Genomic DNA, 26,091 nt, shown 5'->3' with positions numbered 1-26,091 from the left:
GCCTAAGACAGACTGTGCCTCATTCCGTCCAATCTCACTCATCAACGCGAAGCCTAAGATCCTTGCCAAATTGCTAGCATTGCGACTTACTCCTCACCTTGCGACGTTAGTGCATCCGGACCAATCTGGCTTCATGTCACATCGGAGCACGGCCCTCAACCTCCGTCGGCTTCATGCGGTCTTGGCTCGTGCCCCCTATCTTAAAGACCCTGCCGTTATCCTTTTGCTTGACGCCGCTATGGCGTTCGATACAGTTGAATGGCCTTATTTATTCGCAGTGCTCCAACATATGGGATTTGGTCCCAAATTTTGCGCTTGGGTTCGTTTGCTATACACTAAACCACTAGCGCATGTTGTCGCAAACGGACACATCTCACGTGACTTCCCACTTGGCCGAGGCACGAGACAGGGATGCCCACTGTCTCCATTGCTATTCGCGCTGATCCTGGAACCACTTGCGATCTGGATCAGATGGGAACCCTCCACAAGGGGCTCCGATGGACTGAAGTATGGGAGGATCGTATATCCCTATACACAGACGATATCCTCCTGTATCTCACCTCCCCCAGAAAATCTATTCTCGAATTACTAAATGTATGCAAAAAGTTCGGTAGAGTATCAGGTTATAAGATTAACTGGACTAAGTCCATCCTGTTTATCCTTGCTGGTCCGCCGCCTGTTCTGCCATTGACCTGCCCCCTAGGGGCTACTACAGCAGCATTTAAATACCTGGGTATCTTTATAACACCAGACCCCGACGAATTCTATAGCCTAAATCTCGGCCCCCTTCTGGAGCGGTTCAAGCGTGACGTGAAGGTGTGGCAGACTCTCCCTCTCACACTTTTAGGTAAGGCAGCGTTATATAAAATGATGGCGCTCCCCCGCTTCCTTTACGTGCTTGAAAATACCCCCTCATTGATCCCTGCATGATACTTCAAAACTGTTGCTGCAACAGTATCCCACCTACTGTGGGGAGGAAGGCCGTCCCGAATCGCGCAAGATAAATTAATTAGAAGTTGGTACGATGGGGGAATTGCACTTCCAAATATAGAACTATACTATTGGGCGGCACATCTAAAGCAGATTAATTTCTGGTTACACGCCCCGCAAACTGAGCCTGCATACCTTGCTGACAGACGCTCTCTGGAGGGCAGGGGACTGCTGGGTAATCTTTACAGCCCCCGTCCACCTTCAGACTTGATAGGCCCGACGCAGCACTCCGTACAGCTATGGTACCGGGCCAACAGGCGTCTCAAATGCTTGGGAACTATCACCCAAATGACACCGCTGTGGGACTCAAGCAAGTTGGGCTTCCTCCGAAATAGTAAGGGATTCCAGGCCTGGGACAACATTGGTATTTCGGTGGTAGGGGATTTATGGAAGAAGGATAAGGTGGTAGACTTCGCCCATCTACAAACACAATATGAGATGTCACAGACGGAGATGTTTAGATACCTGCAAGTTAAGCATGCGCTACAATCGGTTATACCGACGGGCACCATCCTTGAGGAATCGTCTCCTCTCGAAGATAGGCTTCTGACGGAACACATGCAGGACAGGGCCACTTCCCTCACATACAGGAAGCTCGTTAATAACCTCCCGAACGTGACAGTCACACTGAAACCAAACTGGTCTGAGGAGGTGGCCCCCTTGACGACTCTGAATGGCAGGAGGCTCTCGCCTCGCCCCGTGAAGCAGCGATCCCCTCAAGATTAAAACTGGTCCAACTCAAAATATTGCACAATATAGGGAGAGCCATGCATAAATTCTGCCTACGTGGCTGCGGGGAGGAGGGGACATTTTTCCACACCATCTGGGAATGTAGGTCCATATCGACATACTGGACGGCAGTGATGCGCACGATTTCTCAAACAATAGACATCTCCCTGCTGCCGGAGCCTCGGCGCTGCTTGCTAAACGTGTGGGAACCTAATGACCTGAACCACCGGCAGCAAGACTGGGTGATGTTGGGCATGTTAATGGCAAAACGCAACATCGCCAGGCTGTGGGGTTCTGCAGTGCCACCGACACTGCATGATTGGTGTAAAGATATGGATGGGGCGATGGTAGCGGAGAGGGCTGTCTACATCCACCGTGGCTGCCCAAGAAAATGGGGTAGGATATGGGGTGCGTGGAACACGTTCAGGGGTAACATCTGCGAACCACCGAGCACCACTGGGACGATGAAGAACCAGACTAGTAGTGCTTGTTCGGACGTACAGTTGAAGTAGTGATATGTTCACAATGTCATGTCCAATATTCGTGATTCCAAATTGAATGTAATTGCGAAAGGCCCGCTAAAGTATTCATGTATCTGTTGTAATAATCCTGTGCAGATCTGTCCCGTTTGCTTTGTTGGTATAAAATAAAAAAAATAAAAAAAATTGTCTGTGATAATTCCGTAGTCAGTAAGGTTCCACCAATATGATACCCTTAAGCACCTCTCTCTTGTGATAGGATAAATATAAAGGATTGTGGAGAGAAATCAAACATAAATAGCAGACATGGATAATAATTCTTAACGATGTCTGCACCACGGTAATGTCTCTGATATCCAAGAAGTTCCCAGCAACACTGCTAGGCTGGCCAGGACACCAAGTACTCCGTGGTATTTCTAAGGAACTGTTTTGAGCCCAAAAGGCCCCTTGTTGAATGTACAAAGAAACTGCTTCCCCGCAAGAGACTTAGGAATCGATGTCTCCTCCAACGGGGAAGCTCATTTGTACCACCGTGTTTCCCCGCATCAAGATGGCGGAATGATGGTCTCGTCCAACGGGGAAACGTGAGCTCGCTCAGCCGAGAGAGCTCACAGTACAAATAGTTATATCCAGAAACACGGATGCAAGCAGGACTTGCCACTCGCCCAACAACCAAAGTGCACACAGAGATTATCGGAGTACCGCATACTTCTTCCAAGAACCAAGTACTGCGGGACAGCTGGAAATCAAAAGAGCTCTTACCGCCTTCAAAGTGCTACAAACCGAACAGGAAACTCCAGAAAGAATTATCAGCAGCGTTGCTTTTCCCGGCAAGAGCTTTGTTTCCTCAGCTGCGTGACTCTCGTTGCACGCACAACGTGCATCCCAAGCATGCTGGGGAATATAGTTTTTCCTGTCGCGAAGTTCCGTGTGTAGCACAATGTAGGTCAGCGCTTACTGGACGGTTCGAATCCTGACACTGATAGCCAGAAACCGGTCCTAGGATGCTTGATTCCGGTCCAGGGAAGACATGGCTTGGCAGTTCCGGCTGGACTGTTCCCATGAGGCACAGGGTCAAGGCTGATTTGCATATGGCCATGTCTGAACTGGGGTGGTGTGGAGTGCAAAAAAACGATGGATTTAGGCCCAGATCACAGTACTGGGGTGGATGTATGACATTGTTCTGCATTCTGTCCATCAACTGTTGTTTTTGAATTTGTCACCACGAGTGGGACTGGTATGCTCAGACGTGAGTCCCGTGCTCTCCACACCACTAGAGTCAAGCTTTCCTGGCTGATGACGGCTGATAGCCAGAAACCGGTCCTAGGATGCTTGATTCCGGTCCAGGGAAGACATGGCTTGGCAGTTCGGGCTGGACTGTTTCCATGAGGCACAGGGTCAAGGCTGATTTGCATATGGCCATGTCTGAACTGTGGTGGTGTGGAGTGCAAAAAAAACGATGGATTTAGGCCCATATCACTGTACTGGGGTGAATGTATGACATTGTTCTGCATTCTATCCATCAACTGTTGTTTTTTTTATCAATTACATGGGCTTCAAGCCGGCCCATCGCTTCTCATTGGTTGTTCAGGGTGCCTTTCTAAATTCCTTACTTTTGAATCATAAATCATGCCCATTTGTCCCTCTTTTTGGTCTGTTGTTCCCTCCCATAGTGACTGGTCCTGCTACATGGCTCATTTCTCCTCTCTATTTCAGTTCGTTTTGCGCTCTGTTTTTTCTTATTGCCTGGCTCATGTTCTGGAAATGTTGCAAATGTGAGCAGCAGACCAGTGTTTCTCCTTTCCCCTCCAACCCCCTGTATGTCCATGTGTTCTCCCCTTCGCATCTTAACTTTCATTTATGATCTACAAGGTCTGGGTCACTGAAGATTGAGTTCAGCAGTCACAAAGTTAGAATGTTAGAAATTTGACTTTACTCGCTATCTCGCTTCCACCCAACCTTTCATTCTTAGCATTAATTATGTTTCGCTCACTCGGAGCTCCAGTTGCTCCGTTTCTGTAAACAGGGCTGTAAATCTTATTCTTTATCTGGTCTCAGTGGTAATTCCCCTTTCTTAGTCCTCTAGGCAGAGCTGGAGCTGCTTCTCTGGTCCCAGTAGCAATTCTTCATTCTAAGTCCTATCAGCAGTGCTGCAGCTACGTCTCTGTTACCAGTGGTAATTCCTCATTCTAAGTCCTCTAGACAGTGCTGCAGCTATATCTTGGTTCCCAGTGGTAATTCCTCATTCTTAATCCTCTAGCCAGTGCTGCTAACTGCTGCTACGGTTGCAGTGGAAATTACTCATTCTTAGTCCTCTAGACTGTGCTGCTAGCTGCTTCTCTAGTCTCGTTGGTAATTCCTCATTCTAAGTCCTCTAGACAGTGCTGCAGCTGTGTCTCGGCTCCCAGTGGTAATTCCTCATTCTTAATCCTCTAGCCAGTGCTGCGAGCTGCTGCTCCGGTCCCAGTGGAAATTTCACATTCTTAGTCCTCTAGACAGTGCTGCTAGCTGTTTCTCTGGTCTCGTTGGTAATTCCTCAATCTAAGTCCTCTTGAAAATGTGCTGCTAGCTGCTGCTCTGGTCATGTTGGTAATTCCTCATTCTAAGTCCTCTACCCAAAGCTGCTACCTTCCACTCTGGTCTCTTCCGTAATTCCCCATTCTAAGTCCTCTAGACAGTGCTGCAGCTGCTTCTCTGGTTGCAGTGGTAATTCCTCCTTCTAAGTCCTCTAGACAGTGCTGCAGCTGCTCCTCTGGTTGCAGTGATAATTCCTCCTTCTAAGTCCTCTAGACAGTGCTGCAGCTGCTCCTCTGGTTGTAGTGATAATTCACCATTCTAAGTCCTCTAGACAGTGCTGCTAGCTGCTTCTCTGGTACCAGCGGTAGTTCCTCATTCTAAGTCCTCTAGGCATTGCTGGAATGGTGTCTGTTCATACACCCATTGAAATCCAAACCAAAATAATTGGATAAAAGACATTGGGCTAGATGTACAACCCTAAATTGCATGCACAAACAGGTTAGAGACCCATTTGCACATGCAAAAATTAATAGCGCCATGTACAATTCCTATTTAGCGAGTCACAATTTATTTGCGACTCGCTAAATAGGAATTGCAACTCGCTATTAGGAAGGGGCGTTTCAAAGGCGTCCCTTCCTAATAGCGACTCTCTATACCTTGTATGATTGTTTTGCAATCACAACTGCAGTCGCAAAACACTCGCAGTTTACCACCCTCTTCAAGAGGGTGGTACTGCACCCGCAAATGGGAAGGGGTCCCCAGGGGACCCCCTCCCACTTTGCTAATGCAGGTGAAAATATTTTTTAGGGGCAGGCAGTGACCTGCCCTTAAAAAATTAAACGAAAACGTTTAATTTCCTTTTTTTAAATGCATCCCATTTTTTCTTTAAGGAAAACGGGCTGCATGAAGAAAAAAAAGAACGGCTTTGTTTAAAAGCAGTCCCAGACATGGAGGTCTGCTGAGCCCAGCATGCCACCATCCCTGGGAGGGCCAGCCATTTCTAATGGGGTTGCAAATTGCGACTCCTCATGAATATTCAGGAGGCATGCAATTTGCGACCCCATTGGGAATCGCAAACAGTGTCTCAGACACTGTTGTACATGGCATTTTGCGACTTGCAAATTGCGACTCGCAATCGAGCGCAATTTGTGAGCTGCAAATTGTCATGGTCGTACATCTGACCCATTATCAATTACAAATCCAATAGCTCTAACTCTGACACATGGGAGACATATTGCATTACAAATGCTTGTTGCTTTTGCATTCTGAAACATTTCTTTCTTTAAACCACCTCACTGGACACCAGGCTCTTCCTACCACCCCTTTTATACCAGAATTATGGAAGGTATCAACAACACTTTGCATATTGCGATTTTAGAGCCCATAATACTAGTTTAAAAAATACCTTTACAAAGTCAAATCACAATCCCACAGCAATCGTTTGTTAAAAAAAAAAAAAAACTCACTGTCACACATGACACACCAAAGAATGTTCTCCAACAGGTCTCCCACCTCACACCACACCACTGGTATTGATCATTCTGTAGATTTTACTTGACGTGCATGAGACAACAAAACATTAAACCAGCTGAAAAAAGACCAAAATATTTGTCCAAGTACCAGCTAACCCATGCAACCATGCTGCATTGCTGGGATGTGCTTGGGGCTGAAAATTGAGAATGAGACTTTCAGTTTGTGACTGAATGCCTGAGGTGTGCTAGGCCTATCTCTCACTCCTTCCAGACTTCCCTCAACAGTTTAATTGAAGATTGAGGTCCTTTTACGATGTCGGGCGGATTACACCATATCGGTCTGGAACCACCCGACCATAGGTCATTTATTTATAAATATTTGCTATTCCTGACTCCGCTGCACGAAACCTGGCCATTACACCTATTACCTATTACCTAGCCGCAAATAGGAAGGGAAACTCGACTAAGAACAGATCTGAACATAATAATTCTAATAATAACAATCCTTTGGTTTATTGAATAAATATACACATGTTGAACGGTGGCACATGCCACAGGGTTTGAGAAAAGCTATATGCTTCTGTGGTAGAGAATATAAAGTTGGAGCAGTACAAATCTACTCATGCTGGGCGGAGGAAACTGGTTGAAACAATGTTTCGAGCTACACAATGGAGGGCAGAGGTGGCATGGATCTTCAACAATATTGCATGGATACAGCTGAATGAACAAAGCATGAAAGGGGTAGGTGGAAGTGGAAAGACCAAAGCATGAAAGTGGGGGAGGTACTGGAAAGAGCACGTCATGAAAGGGGAAGTGGGAAGTGGGAAGTGGAAAGAGCACAGTATGAAAGGGGGCGGTGGTACAGGAAAGAGCAAAGCATGAAAGGGGATTGGAAGTGGAGAGAGTACAGCTTGAAAGGGGAGGCGGTACAGGAAAGAACAAAGCATGAAAGGGGGAGGTGGTACTGGAAAGAGAACAGCATGACAGGGGAAGGTGGCATTGGAAAGAGCACAGCATGAAAGGGGAAGTGGTACTGGCAAAAGCACGGCATGAAAGGGGGAGGTACTGGAAAGAGCACAGCATGAAAGGTGATGTGGTACTCGAAAGAGCACAGCTTGAAAGGGGAGGTGGGACTGGAAAGAGCACAGCTTGAAAGGGGGAGGTGAAACTGGAAAGAGCACAGCTTGAAAGGGGGAGGTGAAACTGGAAATAGCACAGCATTAAAGGGGAGGTGGTACTGGGAAAAGCACAGCATGAAAGGGAGCAGTGGAACTGGAAAGTATGAAAGGGGCGGTGGAAAGAGCACGGCCAGAAAAGGGAGGTGGTACTGGAAAGAGCACATAATGAAAGGGGGAGGTAAAAGTGGAAAGAGCGCAGCATGAAAGGGGGAGGTGGAAGAGAAAATAGCACAGCATGAAAAGAGGAGTTGAAAGTGGACAGAGCACAGCATGAAAACGAGAGGTGGAAGTGTAAAGAGCACAGCATGAAATGGCGAGGTGAAAGTGGAAAGAGCAAAGTTTGAAAGGAGAGGCCATACTGGAGAGAGCAAAGCATGAAAGGGGGAGTTGGAACTGGAAAGAGCACAGCATGAAAGGGGGAAGTGGTACAGGAAAGAGCACCTCATGAAAGGGGGGAGGTGGTACTGGAAAGAGCACGGCATGAAAGGGGGCGCTGGAAGTGGAAAAAGCACAGCATGAAAGGGGGCGGTGGTACAGGAAAGAGTACGGCATGAAAGGGGGAAGTAGAACTAGAAAGAGCACAACATGAAAGGGGAGGTGGTACTGGAAAGAGCACAGCGTGAAATGGTGAGGTGGTACTGGAAAGAGCACAGCCTGAAAGGTGAGGTGGTACAGGAAATAGCACAGCATGAAAGGGGGCTGTGGAAGTGGAAAGAGCACAGCATGGAAGGGTGAGGTGGTACAGGAAAGAGCACAGCATGAAAGGGGGCTGTGGAAGTGGAAAGAGCACAGCGTGAAATGGTGAGGTGGTACTGGAAAGAGCACAGCCTGAAAGTGAGGTGGTACTGGAAAGAGCACAGCCTGAAAGGTGAGGTGGTACAGGAAATAGCACAGCATGAAAGGGGGCTGTGGAAGTGGAAAGAGCACAGCATGGAAGGGTGAGGTGGTACAGGAAAGAGCACAGCATGAAAGGGGGCTGTGGAAGTGGAAAGAGCACAGCGTGAAATGGTGAGGTGGTACTGGAAAGAGCACAGCCTGAAAGTGAGGTGGTACTGGAAAGAGCACAGCCTGAAAGTGAGGTGGTACTGGAAAGAGCACAGCCTGAAAGGTGAGGTGGTACAGGAAATAGCACAGCATGAAAGGGGGCTGTGGAAGTGGAAAGAGCACAGCATGAAAGGGGGCGGTGGATGTGGAAAGAGCACAGCATGGAAGGGTGAGGTGGTACAGGAAAGAGCACAGCATGAAAGGTGGAAGTGGAAAGAGCACAGCATGAAAGGGGGAGGTGGAAGTGGAAAGGGCACAGCATGAAAGGTGAGGTGGTACAGGAAAGAGCACAGCATGGAAGGGGAAGGTAAAGGTGTAAAGAGCACAGCATGAAAGGGGGAGGTGGTACTGTAAAGAGCACAGCATGAAAGGGGATGTGGTACTGGAAAAAGCACGGCATGAAAGGGGAGGTGGTACGGGAAAGAGCACAGCATGAAAGTGGGAGGTGGAAGGGGAAAGAGTACAGCATGAAAGAGGGAGGTGGAACTGTAAAGAGCACAGCATGAACAGGGGAAGTAGAAGTGGAAAGAGCACAGCATGAAAGGGGAAGGTGGTACTAGAAAGAGCACATCGTGAAAAGGGAGGGGTGGTACTGGAAACACCACCTCGTGAAAGGCAGGAGGTACTGGAAAGATCACAGCATGAAAGGGGGAGGTGGTACTAGAAAGAGCACAGCATGAAACGGGGGTGGGGTGCACTGGAAAGAGCACAGCATGAAAGGGCAGGTGGAAGTGGAAAGAGAAAAGCACGAAAGGGGAGGTGGTACAGGAAAGAGCAGGGCATGAAAGGGGAGGTGAAAGTGGAAAGAGCACGGCATGAAAGGGGGAGGTGGAAGTGGAAAGACAAAAGCATGAAAGGGGCGGTGGAACTGGAAAGAGCACAGCATGAAAGGGGGAGGTGGTACAGGAAAGAGCACAGCATGAAAGGGGGGGTGGGTACAGGAAAGAGCACAGCATGAAAGGTGAGGTGGTACAGGAAAGAGCACAGCAGGAAAGGGGGAGGTGGAAGTGGAAAGAGCACAGCATGAAAGGGGAGGTAGAAGTGGAAAGAGCATAGCATGAAAGGGGGAGGTGGAAGTGGAAAGAGCACAGCATGAAAGTGTGAGGTGGTACAGGAAAGAGCACAGCATGAAAGGGGGAGGTGGAAGTGGAGAGAGCACAGCATGAAAGGGGAGGTGGTACAGGAAAGAGCACAGCATGAAAGGTGGCGGAGGTGGAAAGAGAAAGAGAAAAGCATGAAAGGGGGAGGTGGTACAGGAAAGAGCACGGCATGAAAGGGGAGGTGGAAGTGGAAAGAGAAAAACATGAAAGGGGGTGGTGGAACTGGAAACAGCACCTCATGAAAGGGGGTAGGTACTGGAAAGATCACAACATGAAAGGGGAAAGTACTGAAAAGAGCAAAGCATGAAAGGGGGCGGTGGTACTGGAAAGAGCAAAGCATGAAAGGGGGCGGTGGTACTGGAAAGAGCACAGCATGAAAGGGGGAGGTGGAACTGGAAAGAGCACAGCATGGAAGAAAGAGGAGGAAGTGGAAAGAGCACGACATGAAAGGAGGAGGTGCACTTGAAAAGAGCACAGCATGAAAGGGGGGAGGTACTGGAAAGAGCACAAAATGAAAGGCACAGAATAAAAGGGGGGTACTGGAAAGAGCACCGAATGAAAGGGGGTGGTACTGGAAAGAACACAGCATGAAAGGGGAGGTGGTCCTGGAAAGAGCACAGCATGAAAGGGGAGGTGGTACTGGAAAGAGCACAGTATGAAAGGGGGAGGTGGTACTGGTAAGAGCACGGCGTGAAAGGGGGAGGTGGAACTGGAGCGTGTCAGGCCCGTACTTTCCTGTGACATGCAAGCAGAGGTGGTGTCTGTGTGTCACGTGCCAGCTGCAGCCTTTGCTGGAATGATGCAATGTAGGGGAGTAGGCACTTCATTGCGGGCGCAACACGAGTCGGTTACAACAAAGGTGGGGTGAAATGCATAAAATGGAACCCGCAATAGTCTCATGAAGCCGAGCACCGCAGGCCAAAGTGCATTCAAATAATTCTAAAAATAAAAACTCTTAGTAACATGAAACAGCAGCCTAACCAAATGTTGTGCAATAGGTGAGAACAATAAATGAAAAAACTAATGAATATAAATACATATGGGCAGAATTAGGATGGGAGAGAGTAGTCACTTGACTAGGAGCAGCAAGAAAATAAGTTTTGACGAGATTCTAAAACAGGGACTTTTGATTGGTGGGTCTAGACTGCTCTGTTTCTTACTCAAACTCCTTAACTTGTGATGAAGTTTGAGTCAGTTGGGCGCACACTACGCCTTGTGTGTAAATACCCAGCCAGTCCCGGGGCTGCGGGCAGACACACACCCTTCGCACCCCCCACGAGGCCCGGGCTCTCCGGAGCTGGGCACTGTCCGGCTTCCCTGGCTGGTCCTGCAAGGCACCAAGACAATGTGCAAAACCCCCAGGCACGACTGAGTGCGGCGGAGAGCCGCAAGTAGTTACGAGTCACCTCACAGCGAGGTGGAGAGCTGCAACTTGCCCCCAACTTGGAGATCCGCCTTACAGTACACCGGACACGCCTGACCACGGCGGAGCACCGCGGAGAGCCGCGAGCTGACCCGCAGCACGGCGGAGATCTGTGCGCCGATCCACAGCACACCACCTCCCCCTTTCATGCTTTTCTCTTTCTCTTTCCACTTCCACCCCTGTTTCATGCTGTGCTCTTTCCTGTAACACCTCCCCTTTCATGCTGTGCTCTCTCCACTTCCACCTCCCCCTTTCATGCTGTGCTCTTTCCTGTACCACCTCAAACTTTCATGCTGTGCTCTTTCCACTTCCACCTCCCCCTTTCATGCTATGCTCTTTCCACTTCCACCTCCCCCTTTCCTGCTGTGCTCTTTCCTGTACCACCTCCCCCTTTCATGCTGTGCTCTTTCCAGTTCCACCGCCCCTTTCATGCTTTTCTCTTTCCACTTCCACCGCCCCCTTTCATGCCGTGCTCTTTCCAGTACCACCTCCCCCTTTCATGCTTTGCTCTTTCCACTTTCACCTCCCCTTTCATGCCCTGCTCTTTCCTCTACCACCTCCCCTTTCGTGCTTTTCTCTTTCCACTTCCACCTGCCCTTTCATGCTGTGCTCTTTCCAGTGCACCCCACCCCCGTTTCATGCTGTGCTCTTTCTAGTACCACCTCCCCCTTTCATGCTGTGATCTTTCCAGTACCTCCTGCCTTTCACGAGGTGGTGTTTCCAGTACCACCCCTCCCTTTTCACGATGTGCTCTTTCTAGTACCACCTTCCCCTTTCATGCTGTGCTCTTTCCACTTCTACTTCCCCTGTTCATGCTGTGCTCTTTACAGTTCCACCTCCCCCTTTCATGCTGTACTCTTTCCCCATCCACCTCCCACTTTCATACTGTGCTCTTTCCCGTACCACCTCCCCTTTCATGCTGTGGTTTTCCAGTACCACATCCCCTTTCATGCTGTGCTCTTTACAGTACCACCTCGCCCTTTCATGCTGTGCTCTTTACACCTTTACCTCCCCCTTCCATGCTGTGCTCTTTCCTGTACCACCTCACTTTTCATGCTGTGCCTTCCAGTGCATCCCGCTGCGGCAGGAGCCGCGAGTTCGCTCCCAGTGCCGCGGGAAGAGAGAGCTGAGGAGCAACAGGAGCACGAGAGTAAGCAGCAGCAGGAGCACTGGGGCACAACAAGCGACCCGAACTGGACCCCTACTCCTTGTGAGCCCATGACTCGACGCTACCCAAAGCCTCCTTCACCATCGCAGGCTCAACCAACCACCAACTAAGTTGCATCTACAATAAGATGTCAACACGGATCCCAGTTACAAGATCAAAATCAGCCGCAGAGGCCCACAGCGGCGAAGCTTTAGCGGGACCTATAACGAACAGTTCAAGTACATATCGTACAAACGCCCCGAATCCTAGCACTCTTCCCGGGACCCCTAAGGTATCGAACAATAAAAAAAACACCAACCCAGGCCTCATAACCAACTACCTGCATCCGAGGTCTCTAAACAACCTTTCAGTAAATGACAGGACAGACCACTTAGGAAACAGCCCAAGCGTCTGGGACGACTCTTCTCCTCCACCAACAACTACTCAGGGCCCCTGCCAAACGGCGACTAACAGCCAATCACTCCTTCACCATAATATGACTACCAGAAACAGTCCCACCACACTGCGGTCGGGCTCCGACTTGGCTTCTCATACCACCACAGGATCTGCCCCAGGAGTCCCGCAACAATTACTTGACATTGACAATTCCCAACCAGCCTCAAGCGGGGACACTAGAACTACAACAACTGAGGCACTAATACATCAACCCCATTCACCTATCAGGCAGCTCTCTTCTCCGAACGCAGTTACATGTTCCCCGGCTGCCTCAAAAAAACAAGATCTGGGAGAACTTTCAGCATCCTTTTTACAGGAACTCGAAATCAAAATTGAGCAAACCCTGGAGTCCACCCATCAGCTGTACAGACTATCCAGTGGGACAAATTATCAACATCACACCCCTGAAAACACAGAGAACTCCAGCTTCACGGGTGCCCCAGAATCACCAAAAATCTCCAATCCACAATATCTGACGGCTAAAGCCTTACTTTGGCAATCCTCTAAGATGGAGCTACAAATGGACTTGCTACAGACAATAGCAACACGCCTATCTGAGCTGAAAGAAAAAATGGACTATATTGCAAACCAGATTTCCAACTCGCAAACTACCTGCTCATGCTCATGCGCGGCTATCGTGGACCAATGGGCAAATCTACCTGCCGTCCTGACCTCCTTAGTTGACTCAGTTCGCTCTTCAAGATTCCCTACTGGACCTTCCTTGTCATCGGCGTCAACTAACTCACACAAGGAATCAACTAATAACTTAGTCAACCGATCCACAGACTTTACCGTTAGTCCAACAAAAAATCCGCAGCTGACTTTACTTGCAGTTCCTAGCCCAACACTCTCAACGCAGACTACATCCACCGTATCACATCCATCGAATTGCTGTCAAACAATAGAAGAACTTGATGTAGCTACAGTGCTCAACCAAAAGGCAGCCCCACTTTCTAGGAAAGCAAAGAAAAAGCTCAAGAAAGCACAAAAGAGGGAAAAATCTAAAAACCGAGCAGCATCTTTTACCACCCGCATACATACAATTAATCCAGTCACCAGCTCAGCTAAACTGTTCCCAATCTTCATGAAAAAAACATCAAGCAAGAAAGATGTAGAAGTGGCACCAATTAACCTACAACCAAAATCAATAAAGATCAAGAGCCTCGATGAAGACCCAACCAGAGAGGTGCCTCCTCGCACCGCCTCCCTGACTCGCTCCCGCATCAAATCAAAAGGCGTGGCCTGTTCTACGCCTACTGGCCCTGAACCTGCAGTAGCCTTAGGTGCAGGGAAAAGCCCTGCTCCCGGACTACCAACATCAACTACCCTCCTAAGGTCTCATCTGGAGGTTATTGAGCAACCACCCTCTATTATTACACACAATACAAACATGGAGACCCAACAGATGGCAACATTCCCACTCGGACCCACAGCTTTTAGTACTCTTTCAATACACAGACCAACACCCGTGCCTGACAGCCAAGCTACATCTGGCACCCCAAGGATCAGTAGACGCCTAAAACCAGAAGAGGTGACTGTCGAACTCACTCCAAGATACCACGCTAAAGGCAAATATGACGTCTTGAACAGGGGAAATATTCTGCGTCTGTTTAATCACATTCCATCCTTGAACCATATACGATCCGCTGATATCGCCTGGGTGAAATTTTTAAGTCTGCCAGGCGATTCCCACGATGAGTCAACTGTGGTAGGGCTAAATCAACAGATACACCTGACAGCAATGCTACGTGAAGCAAATCAATTTGCAGACTGGGGCATAGAGATCAGGCCCCAATCTCAACCTAGATACCCTCATGTCCTAGCTGAAAATTCCAAAAACACTTATTCTATTCTAAAGTGCGGAGAAGATCGGGGCCCTGGACACTATCAGGCCAATATTCCTCATCAGCAAGAACAACTGAGGATCACTTGCTCCAACAACCAGAGAAGGGTCCTTTCCGGCTCTCAGGCCCTCTACTACCAACTAGGACACCAGGTCAAAAATGGTCGACAGTCAGCTCAACAGTATCTTTGACTTCCTCAAAGACAAAACAGACTACACTTGGAACAATGAAATCTATGGCCTCACAATCATATCCTGGAATGTGGCCGGGCTCCAGAAAATGATCAGGAACATCCCGGCTGTAGAGTACCTTCAAAGTGGCGATCTAATCTGCCTTCAGGAAACATGGGCAACCACCACCACTGCCCTTCCCGGATACTACGAATTCCATGTCCCAGCCACGAGACGGAACATTTTTGGGCGGCCAATGGGCGGACTCTCGGTCTATATCAAACACTGAAGCAACTATGATAGGATCTGACTCAACCGGAACACAAGTAGTATGCATCAACGGACAAAAAAATTACAACAACTCACTCCGTTTGCTTCTCTTCAACTGCTATGTCAATCCTGCCCTACATCCGAGAAACCAAGCTCTGGACGCCCTGGCCGCCACAATTGGAGACTTTCTCATTAAATACCCCAACCACAACCCTCTCATAGCTGGGGACTTCAACAACAGATTGATCGATAAACCACCAAATGAAAACAATCACGCCAAAGAGGTCCGCATTTACAAGCTCTATTTAAAGCTAGCTCTATATCATCTGCTTCCAGCCTAAGAAAAGCAAATGACCACACATGGGCACCCCTTCCAACTTATAGAAACATCTCCACTATTGACTATCTGTTCATTGGAAACACGCTTGCCCATCACCTAACGGATTTTAACATCGATCATCGAACCGAGAGCGACCACAGGCCTTTAAGAGCTTCCTTTAGTCTTTCCCTCACCGCATCCTGCAGATTTACACCAATAGGCGAACCCACAGGCGAGGAAAATGAGCAATTTTCACGTAGGATTAAATGGTCCATTAACCTAGAACCAAAATTGGCCGATTGGGTAACGAAAAACGCCCAACTAAAAAGCGTTATCGGCCTAGAAGCCATTTTGCATCACTGGCCCACTCTTCTGAGCGACTTACATCAGGCTCTAGGGGGCTCATCCGCCGTTCAAAACAAACGGATGACAAAGGCTCTTAAGCAACCCTCTAACAAGGAAACATCTGAAAATAAACGAAAGAGGCAAAACGGCCTAAATAGCAGGAAAAAAGCAGAAAGAGCTGCCCAGCTATCCACGAAAGGGCATACAGGGCAGCTCGTAAGAAACGCACATGGGCCCAACGGAACAAACGTATAGAGGAAGCCTGGTTAAAAATGTTCTTCCTCATAAAGGATAGAAATCCGGCCCATTTCTGGAGGTATATCAACCAGCTTAGTAACAACGGCCACACCGGAGAAAACGGAGTCCCTGAAAACGTTTGGGTGGAGCACATTAACCAACTTTATAATGGCAGGGCACGGGAGCGATCAACCACCCCTACGCCTCTAGCCCCACTCAATGGAAATACTTCTGGTCTGGCCTTACCTGAAAACGCAGTAAGTAAGATCATCAGTCGCATGAAGAACGACGGAGCACCAGGCCCAAACGGAATAGCTGCAGCAGTCTTTAAAAAATTCTGTCAGTTTTGGGTAGAACTCCTCTCACCCCTTTTTGCACATGCTTTTCTCACAGCCAAAATTCCACCTTCTTGGCAGGGCTCAATCCTACACCCAATCCACAAAAAGGGCAACTACAGACTGATAGCCTTGTTAGACATCGAAGCCAAAGCATACGCCCGGGTCTTACTGGCGGAACTAGAAAACTGGGCCAGTGAAAATAACATCCTTCCTCACTCCCAGTCAGGCTTTAGAGCAGGCTGCTCCACGATGGACAACATAATGGCACTGTCCTAAAGCTACCCTGGCTTGCCAACTACCTCTATTCTGCTGCTTCGTGGACTACAGCGCAGCCTTCGACCGGGTCAACCGAGGGACGCTGTGGAACAAATTAAACTCCTGGAGAATACCATCTCCTCTTCTCTCAGCCTTGATATCCTTGCACCATAATACCTGGGTTAGGATTAAAACCAGCGCACAAACATTGTCCAAAAAAATTGCAATTGAAAACGGCCTAAAACAAGGCTGTGTACTTGCTCAGCTACTATTCAACCTCTACACTGCTGATCTACCAAAGGAACTGGCAGTCGCAGCCCTGGCTGCCCCAAAACTGGGCGGGCTGCGCCTACAGACAATGCAATATGCCGATGACATCATCATCATGGACCATACGAAAATAGGATTGCAAAGATCGCTCACTGCTCTCAATAAATATAATACAAAGAACCATCTTGTAATGAATGAATCAAAAAACAACATTTTGATCTTTGGGAGGTACAAAAAGAAAAATCTTACTTGGGGAGCAGGGGGATCACAAATAACGACCTGCACCAACTACAACTACCTAGGAGTTTGGTTCAACGCTAGGGCAAACCAAGCAGCACACCTTAGACACTTAAGGTCTAAGGGTTTGAGGATCATCCATAGCCTTAGGCGTCTGAATAGTCATTTGCACAGCCCTTCAGCCGAACCAATCCTAAGGGTGCTACGGGCCAAACTACTACCTGCAGTGACCTATGGCCACTTGGCCTTTCCCGGGAAAATGGACGTATTTCTGGGAAACCTACAAATAAAAGCTTATAAGAAAATCTTCTCCGTTCCGCAGCATGTGAGGAGGTCGAGGATGAGACTCGAGCTGGGCCTGACATGCGCAAACCTCTATTGCCTGGGCGACCTAAGCAAATACTATATACACATCTTACGAGCACCAGGACAATCTTTGAAAGAGTAACTACAAGCTGTGTTTAAGGGCGAACACTCCCCTTGGCACAAACAGTTGTACCTTGCTATCTCTACATTAAAGATTGAACCAACCTCTCTCACTAACCCAACTATTCCTCTGCTAACGTGGAAAAAACCAATAACAAAACAAATCATCTCAGTTTCATTTCAGACTGACGTTGCCGGGCTATCTAAAAACGAACTTTTCACTGCCTTGAACGAATCATATATCAAGGGGAAACTTCAATTATACCTTAACTACTCCCTCAACCACCCAGACTCGCAACAAAATATTATACATGAGGCTGCTAGCCCTACCAATCTTCGACTTTAACCCACAGAGGGCTCGGTGGAATGAGCAGCCCATTTGCAGGTTTTGCAACTATATACATGAGTCCTGGCTCCACCTGCTTTGCTGTTGCCCATTCTTTGCCGCCGATCGACGTCGCCTACTGATCCCCGTCTTTCGGGAACAATCACTGAGACACTGTAGTGAAGCATCGACTTTGTGCTTTAGTAACAATTCAGCCCAGGCCTTAGCAAGAGCTGGGAAGTTCGTCAATATCATTTTAACTGCACTGCATAAACGCCTAGCATTAAGAACCTGATCATGTTTTTATATATTTTAAAATTTTAATCTAACACGCATTGCTCTGTTTGTACATTACGGTTTTTATTAACTGCAAATAAAGATAATGAGATAATGCTGAGAACTGTAGCTTTTGCTTACCTTGTCGTCCATTGAAAAATAAGGCATAAAATAAGCAGTCACGTGGTATTTCTGTAGCACACAGCTTTTGTGTCGGATGAATTAAATACCTAAATTCAATGAAGTCAAATCTTTTCTTACTTCTGAGCAGGCAGATCTGCATGTAATCGGTCAGGGCTTTGAGGGGGCCAGGCCCATCCTCCTCTGAAACCCTTTAGCAATTAAAAACGGACATTACAACGGTCGCTATTGGGCACTATGTCATTGTCCCTAACCTTACTGGTAAAAACACAGGTCGAATTCTGAACAATTAATGTAAAAAAACATGAAGGTAATCCTTGTCAGCTACTTAGTTCCTATTTATATTTCACATTTTACTTAATCTTGCATTCCCTAAGAGCCTAAGCTATTTGATGGATGCTGTGTTTGTGTATTTTTTTCCATGTAGCAATTAGTTTTGTATAGTGCTTTATCTTAAGCATCTAACAATCACTGACAAGGCCAATAGTCCTGGCTGATTTGAGTTGTATTGAAGTTGTTGTGTTGTGTACCTAGATGTACTAGCCGATAGCTCATAGAGGCCCCAAAATAGTAGTTGAGTGGTGCACTACGGGAATCACAGACATTAAGTTTACTTGCTTAAGTAACGCCCTTAATTACACAGGCCACGCCCCTTTTAGAGACCCCCACTTGAATCCCTGAGTGGCATAATGCAAGATTATGGCCTTCCAGAAAAATTAGGTTAGGTGGCCAGTAACATTTTTGTTTTTAAGATGCCCATTAAACCAAGGCTCTTGGGCCTACATTGCTCCTGTGTCTGAGGAAAACAAACAGAAGAGGCGCTCCCACCTGTCTGCGGCAAAGTATTTAACGGGCCTCCCCAGAACGCTCTAATGAAATAATTGTGACTCGTCGACAGTGGCATTTCCTCACTTGTAATGACCTGCTGGTGGAGACAGGCAACGCCTTTTACTGTTGTTTAATGTGGCAGTTAAAAACACGCTAGGAAGGGGCCCTCCCCTGGGCGTTAGACGTTAATTAAATGCAAGGGTGCTGTTATGCTATTATTGAGTTTCAGGTTTGTGAATTGTTTTGATTTCTGGAATACTGTTGATTTATCAGATTACTTTGGTTCTGTCTATTCATGCGCTGGGAAGAAGTCTCAACTTATCAACAGAATTGGACTAAGCATCGCTGTCAGGAGCAGGAAAAACGTGAAGTCGCCTGTCTCTGCCAGGAGGCACTGGATACATCGAAGGTCATGATTAGAACTGGGTCCTAAAATTCCAAACCAGTCATTTCTAGTTGTGATAAAGTCTGCCACTCGTACGTTTCACATATATATATATATATATATATATATATATATATATATATATATTTCAACACGAAGGATAGCCCAATATGGAGACGCCACAAAACTGCAGGGTTTAACAGCCTTTAATGCGAGGTATTTCAGGTAGGTAACAGCGACAGTTCACACCACAGTGCAGTTCTGGCCCAACGCGTTTCGAGCACCCCAGTGCTCTTGCTCACGGGCAATGGCGGGATACACGGCTGATGAAAGGACGCTTTGATATGCTAATACAAGTCCCGCCCCAGTGGGCGTGTATGCCAAAGGCATGCTGGTACTTGATGTCCATTCCTTCATTCTTGTATTAGCATATCAAAGCGTCCTTTCATCAGCCGTGTATCCCGCCATTGCCCGTGAGCAAGAGCACTGGGGTGCTCGAAACGCGTTGGGCCAGAACTGCACTGTGGTGTGAACTGTCGCTGTTACCTACCTGAAATACCTCGCATTAAAGGCTGTTAAACCCTGCAGTTTTGTGGCGTCTCCATATTGGGCTATCCTTCGTGTTGAAATTGAGAGCGGCTTTGCCTGGGTCGCGGAGACGCCCTGCCGTGTGCAACGGACCGGGTGCTTTGAAGTGCAGAGCACTATGGAACTGAGGGGCCGATGCCAGGTGTAATATGAACAGATGGTGAGACTGGCAGCACTTACCCTACCCACTGGGGGAACACTTTTGTTTTAATTTTGTGGCGCATACCGGCATCCACTGGGAATAATGAAGGAATGGACATCAAGTACCAGCATGCCTTTGGCATACACGCCCACTGGGGCGGGACTTGTATTAGCATATCAAAGCGTCCTTTCATCAGCCGTGTATCCCGCCATTGCCCGTGAGCAAGAGCACTGGGGTGCTCGAAACGCGTTGGGCCAGAACTGCACTGTGGTGTGAACTGTCGCTGTTACCTACCTGAAATACCTCGCATTAAAGGCTGTTAAACCCTGCAGTTTTGTGGCGTCTCCATATTGGGCTATCCTTCGTGTTGAAATATATATATATATATATATATATATATATATATATATATATATATATATATATATATATATATATGTATATTATGTATGCAGGAAACACACATCGAGGGGACCAGGAAGAACTGTTAGAGCAGTTGGGGTATCAATTGGTAGACGGTACTACACAAGGGACCAGAAACCGGGGGGTTGCTATCTTGGCCCGGAAGGGGGGCTTACTATTAAAAAATCGCTCAACCGACATATTTGGTTGATAGACAATTGTAGAGTGTCAATTTCGGGCGTCTAAATTTACGATTTGCTCAGTCTATGGCTCCACAGGCGACGTTCCTGACATTTTAAAATTTCTTAATTCGGAGCTCACCGTATGGCTATTACCAATCATACTCTGTGGAGACCTGAATAATAATGGTCTGGGGGAGGCTCTGGAATGGGAATCCCAGTAATGATATGGTCCGGAAAAAAAGTGCATTGCACCCTCATTCAACTGATGCACTTAAAAACCCAGGAGGGGGGGGCAGAACATATTTTTTAGACCCACATAGAGCAGTAACACGTTTGGATTGTTTTTGGTTTCGCATCAGTTGCTCACGACATGCACCATCAAGAAGTTACCCCGGGTTATGTCTGACCATAACCCCTTGGTCTTAGAAGTAACAAACAAAGGGGCAGATGCACTGAAGCGCACCTGGACATTTGAGAGGGGTTTGCTTCAAGACCTTGAATATGTTCGCCATATGAACAAATGGCTGGAAGAATTTCTAGAGGTCAATAGCGGCAGTGCTGGGTGTGGGATGGTGTGGGACGCTCTTAACACGTTCTCTGCTCGCGTCGGCCAACCGCCGTTGTGAGCACTACCTCGCTGGTGCTGCGAACGTCCATTGGCCGACGCAGCCCCGCCCACTGATTAAAACTCCTGCACCGCAGTGGAATTCGCGCCGCGGTTAAGGAGTTAAGGCTGGGGTCAGAGGGGAGACCTTGAGCTACTCTCTGAATCAGAACAAGAAGGCATTACAGCGCTTAAACACGATCTATTGCACAATGATAGACACCGAAGAAGAACTGGTTAGGGCTATAGCTAATGAATTAAGCATTGAAGGGATTCTCCAGAAACTTGCTCTAGTAAAGGAATCCGCTGGGAAAATTGCAGCAACAAGAGCATCAGAAAAATACCTGGCCTGGTAGAAAAGCTGCCATGAATATAGCAAGCAACTTGGGCACTGTTAGCCACCAGGACAAGACAGAAAAGTGCTGGGGGAGAGATCCTGGAGGTTAAGAACCACAAGGGTGAACCAGTCTCTGGGGTTAGGGAAATACATGAGATATTCCATAGATATTATGGAAAGTTATATGGAGAGGAGGGAAACAGTAAGGCAAGGCTTTTAAAAGAGTGCTTAGAGTTGCTCCGTATGGAGCAACTTAGATGTGAAATCCCTCGAGGTTACACTCACAGAGGAAAAAATACAAAGAGCACTAAAATAACTCCCCTCCAGTAAGGCTGTGGGCCTTGATCAAACCCTGCTAGAGTTCAATAAAGTTTTCTTTCCTGTTCTGGGTGCTGATCTAATTTACATCATGTGCCAGGTACAGAAGGGAGAACCCCCCCCAAGGAGTCGTGGGCGGGAGTGAACATAGTTATTTTACCAAAGAAAGGGAAACCCCCTAACGAGATGGGATCTTGCAGACCCATTAGTCTCATGAATAAATGACACGAAGATCTTTAAAAAAATATTGGCCAATTGGCTGAGTGGTGATATCCCCCAGGCAACACAGGTTTTTTCCTGGTAGAGAAACGGCCGAGCATGTACGTAGAGTTATAGCTCTATTTGACAGCACATCAGTTACCGGAGACCCTATGGCACTTATTCTACTCTTTGTCGAAAAAAGGTGTTCTATAGGGTCTCCTAGGAGTACCTCGGGGCCTCTCTTAAGAAGGTGGGGATCGGAAAGAGGTTTATTGAGGCCATACAGACATTATATAGAGCCCCTCGGGCCCAATTCCGTCTAATGGGTGGACAAACCCACCCTATCCATATCACGCGGGGGACGAGACAGGGGTGTCCTTCTTCTCCCCATTTATTTACACTTTACATAGATCCCCAATTCGGAAAATTTAAGCCAATATAAGAATAGAGCCTATTTGTCTCCAAGGCTTTGGTTCCAAAATTCTGGGGTACGCGGACGATCTGGCGGTATTGACATCTAACCCATATGAAGCCCTAAGGGAGATAGAGATCGAGGTCAAACGCTTCTGGGGGGTTCTTGGCTATTTGCTTAATCGAGGGAAAGCACAAATTGTTATCAATAGTAAGATCTGCTTGCTGGATCCATGAGTGACGCAATCTGCAGTTTATTTAAGGGTCACCCTAACCTCAGAGCTGAGTAAGATCGTGGAAAATAATCTGGCCCCTGTGATCCAAAAGGAGAAGAAAGATTTAGAGAGGTTCAATAATTTGCACCTCTCGATTGTTGGACGATGTAACATCATTAAAATGATATTCCTCGCAAAGATTATGTATCTCTTCAGAACGGTACCCCTAGTGTTTGAAAGTCACTGGTTTAAGGAGATGGAAAAAATGGTCAACAAGTTCATATGGGCACATGGAAAGACCAGAAGGGCCCTCAGGTTCATGTCTCTCCCCAGGGAAAAGGGGGGGGGGGGGTGGGCTTTCCCAGACCAAAAAATGTATTACTTGGTTGCAGTAATCAAAGACATCTGGGCATTACTTGGAAGAAAGGTCGTGACCAGTGGAGAAGTGATGCTCCCCAGATGTATATGAATTGCTGCTAGAGAAAGAGGCCCCTAATTGGTATTGAGATACAGCGTACCTAGCTGTTATAAAAAAAAGTCAAATTTAAGACCCTAGGGGCAGCAGTTTCTGTCTGGACTATTGTTAGGAAGAAACTAGGATTAAGTAGGAGTAATTTTTACAGTCCCCTTTTTAGTAATCCATCCTTCCCAGAGATATTCCATGACGGGATTATGTCATCATGGGATGCACTAAGAGTTGGTAAAATGGGGGACTTGCTCGATTCAAATGACATAATACCATTTGAGAAGGTACAGTTGCTCTTCAATATTGATCGCAAAGAAGTTTTTAATACCTTCAGGTTCGAATCTACATCGCAAAAAAGAAAGGGGGGGGGACTTTCTCTAAAGAGCCTATTATGGAGGCAATAAGCGACCCAGAGGGCTGTACTATAAGCCAGATTTATGGAGGGATGAGGCAATTGATGGCTGATGACTTAGATAAACATCACGATAAGTGGCAGCAAAAGCTAACTATTGAAGGGGCCGAGTTTCTGGACGCACTTAAGCTGGGCCACTCCGTACTGAGATTGACTGGGCTGCAATCGCAGCATTAGAAAACGATCTTTTCATTATACCATACACCAGCTAGAATGACCCAATGGGGTGGCACAGAAGGGATTCTCTGTCCCCAATGTCGTAGTGCCAATGCCGATATTATTCACATGTTTTCTTTTTTGCCTGGTTTTAGAGCCTCAGGAGATAGCTATAGCAGAATGTTTTATACAATCTTTGAGTATTCAAATACGACTTACAACTGATCTGATGTCATTAGGGGTTATGAAGGAAGGAGTGCCAGTGGCGCAACAAGAGTTTGTCTTCTTGGCCATAGCTGTAGCGTGAATTTGTATCACATCCGCCTGGTTGTACCCTGGTCCCCCCACACTCCAACAGTGGCTTTCACGCCTTTTAGCTATATTTAATCTTGAAAAGGGCATAAACCAGAGGAAAGAATAGAGGGCTAGAGAGTTAGGGAAACATATCTGGGCCCCCATCAATAATTGGAAAATCAATATTGAGGGGAGGCAAGCCACAGCCTTAACAATCTAGGGCCTCCGGGGTTTTGAATGCAGACTAATAATGGTATTTTACGTCCTGTAATGACATTTTTGTAAAATATTTTTACTCCCTTTCTTATCCAATTTATGATTGGTAATGTTCCCTGGTGTATTTATTTATGGATGTATTTATATAAATTTACTTAACTGATAGTGGCATAAAATAAAATACAATTAAAAAAAAGAAACCCAGGGTAGATGATGGTAAGATGTTTTTTAATATGATTAATGTGTGTGAGACCAATTCTTCTCCTTAAGATTGTGCAATTACATTCTCAAATGCTTATGCAATGCTGTTCCAGCCCTGTTGTGTATTGGTTGCTTTATCTCAGTTGTCATATGTGAGTCAATCCTTTTGTTGATGTAACGGGGGAGGTGTGTTATTCTGTACTTAACGTTCTGTGGTGGTCTTCCTAGCCTACCACTATTCCAGAAGGTTGATACTATGCGGGCTCTAAGGGGAAATGTTATGATTGTAATTGAAGTGTCAGTTGGTGCTCTGGACTGATCTTCAGATGGATGGGGTTTATTGTACTGATAATTTACTTGAATAAAAGAAGATATATCAGCCTTTCATGTGGAATATTCATCCTTTCTACACGGTGCTTACCAATCAGAAGCAAGGATTTGAGAGTTAAGTGGAAGACAACCAACGGTAAGTGATGGGAGGGCTCTAAGCACATTTAAAGCTTTTTTTGTTTACAAGAGATTTCTCAAGCACAAGCTTTGTACAGGCGAAACCTAATAACAAAAAAAAGACAAGTGCAATAAACACAATGGGGCTTATTGAAAAGCCCTTTGCGCCACCGGTCCATCACTTTTAACATGGGAAAAAGTGGCTTAAAGGCGGCTCATGCTGCTTGTAAATCAGCCCCAATGAGACCTGATTTCCCCTGATCCTCTGATGCCACTTGTGCGCGTCCTGTTACCCAACATGGAAAATCAGAACCAATGCGGGAGACACACGAGGGTAGACAACAATAAAGCCTACAGCCGCTGACAATTGGGTGTCCGACACGACAGAGGAGTCCTGTAGCTAATGACCATAGATGCTGTCCCCCTGGAGTACCTTCATTTGAGCAGAGGAGCGTCACTCCACAATGAGAAGCTCAAGGCCATACCTGAAAAATAAAATGGTAATAAAGTCTACTTATTCCCATTTTATTTTTCAGCGACTGACCCGTCCCAAACTGAGTGACAGGAAAGGGCGGGCCAGTGCTGCCTTAAATAGCTGGACTACAGAAAGCGCAGGCCTCCAATGCCCTTGAGAGAGCTGAGTGTGGCCACTCCCTCCAGATCTGGCACTGCTCTCATGCTGGTGAGGGCAGCAACAGGATTGGTTAGGGGAGTTAGTTGGATCCCGCGTAGGAGACTGGCAGTGATACTTTGTTGTAGGCTTCATGAGGAAATGAGATGTTGAGGCACTAAAATGTCTTGCTCGCCCACCAGAGCACTAGTTCCTCTCTCTAGTATCATAGGGTCCTTTAACCAGATTCCCTGATCTGATCAGTTTTCACGTCCACTGGTGTGGCTGAGGGAGAGACCAGAAATGCACTTTATGCGTGACCTCTGGTTATTTTGGTGAGTTAGTGGGGCTGCATTTGTTGGGAGGGAAGTGCGAATTTGTTTTGGATCTGACTGGGCTCTGCAGTACGTACACATTTCGGCTGTGGCGGAGTTCTATAGTGTCTGTGGTTTTTTTTGGGAAAGGCGGTGTAAAAAGCATCATTTTCATTGGCTGATCTGTGCTTTGAATGTTTTTGTTTTATAACAAGCAAAAATGTATTTGTTTGCTAAGCATTGTTCTTATGCTACTCAAAAAGTGATTACGAATACATCTAGCAGGGCGTTGTCAGGCATGCTGACATGATGATACAGCTAACAGTGCACACACTGCTGGCTACAATACTTGAAAGTACTGTAAAGATATTAAT

This window comes from Lissotriton helveticus, chromosome 9 (assembly GCF_964261635.1).
Source record: "Lissotriton helveticus chromosome 9, aLisHel1.1, whole genome shotgun sequence".
Classification (NCBI taxonomy): domain Eukaryota; kingdom Metazoa; phylum Chordata; class Amphibia; order Caudata; family Salamandridae; genus Lissotriton; species Lissotriton helveticus.
Note: the sequence above shows the minus strand (reverse complement) of the source record.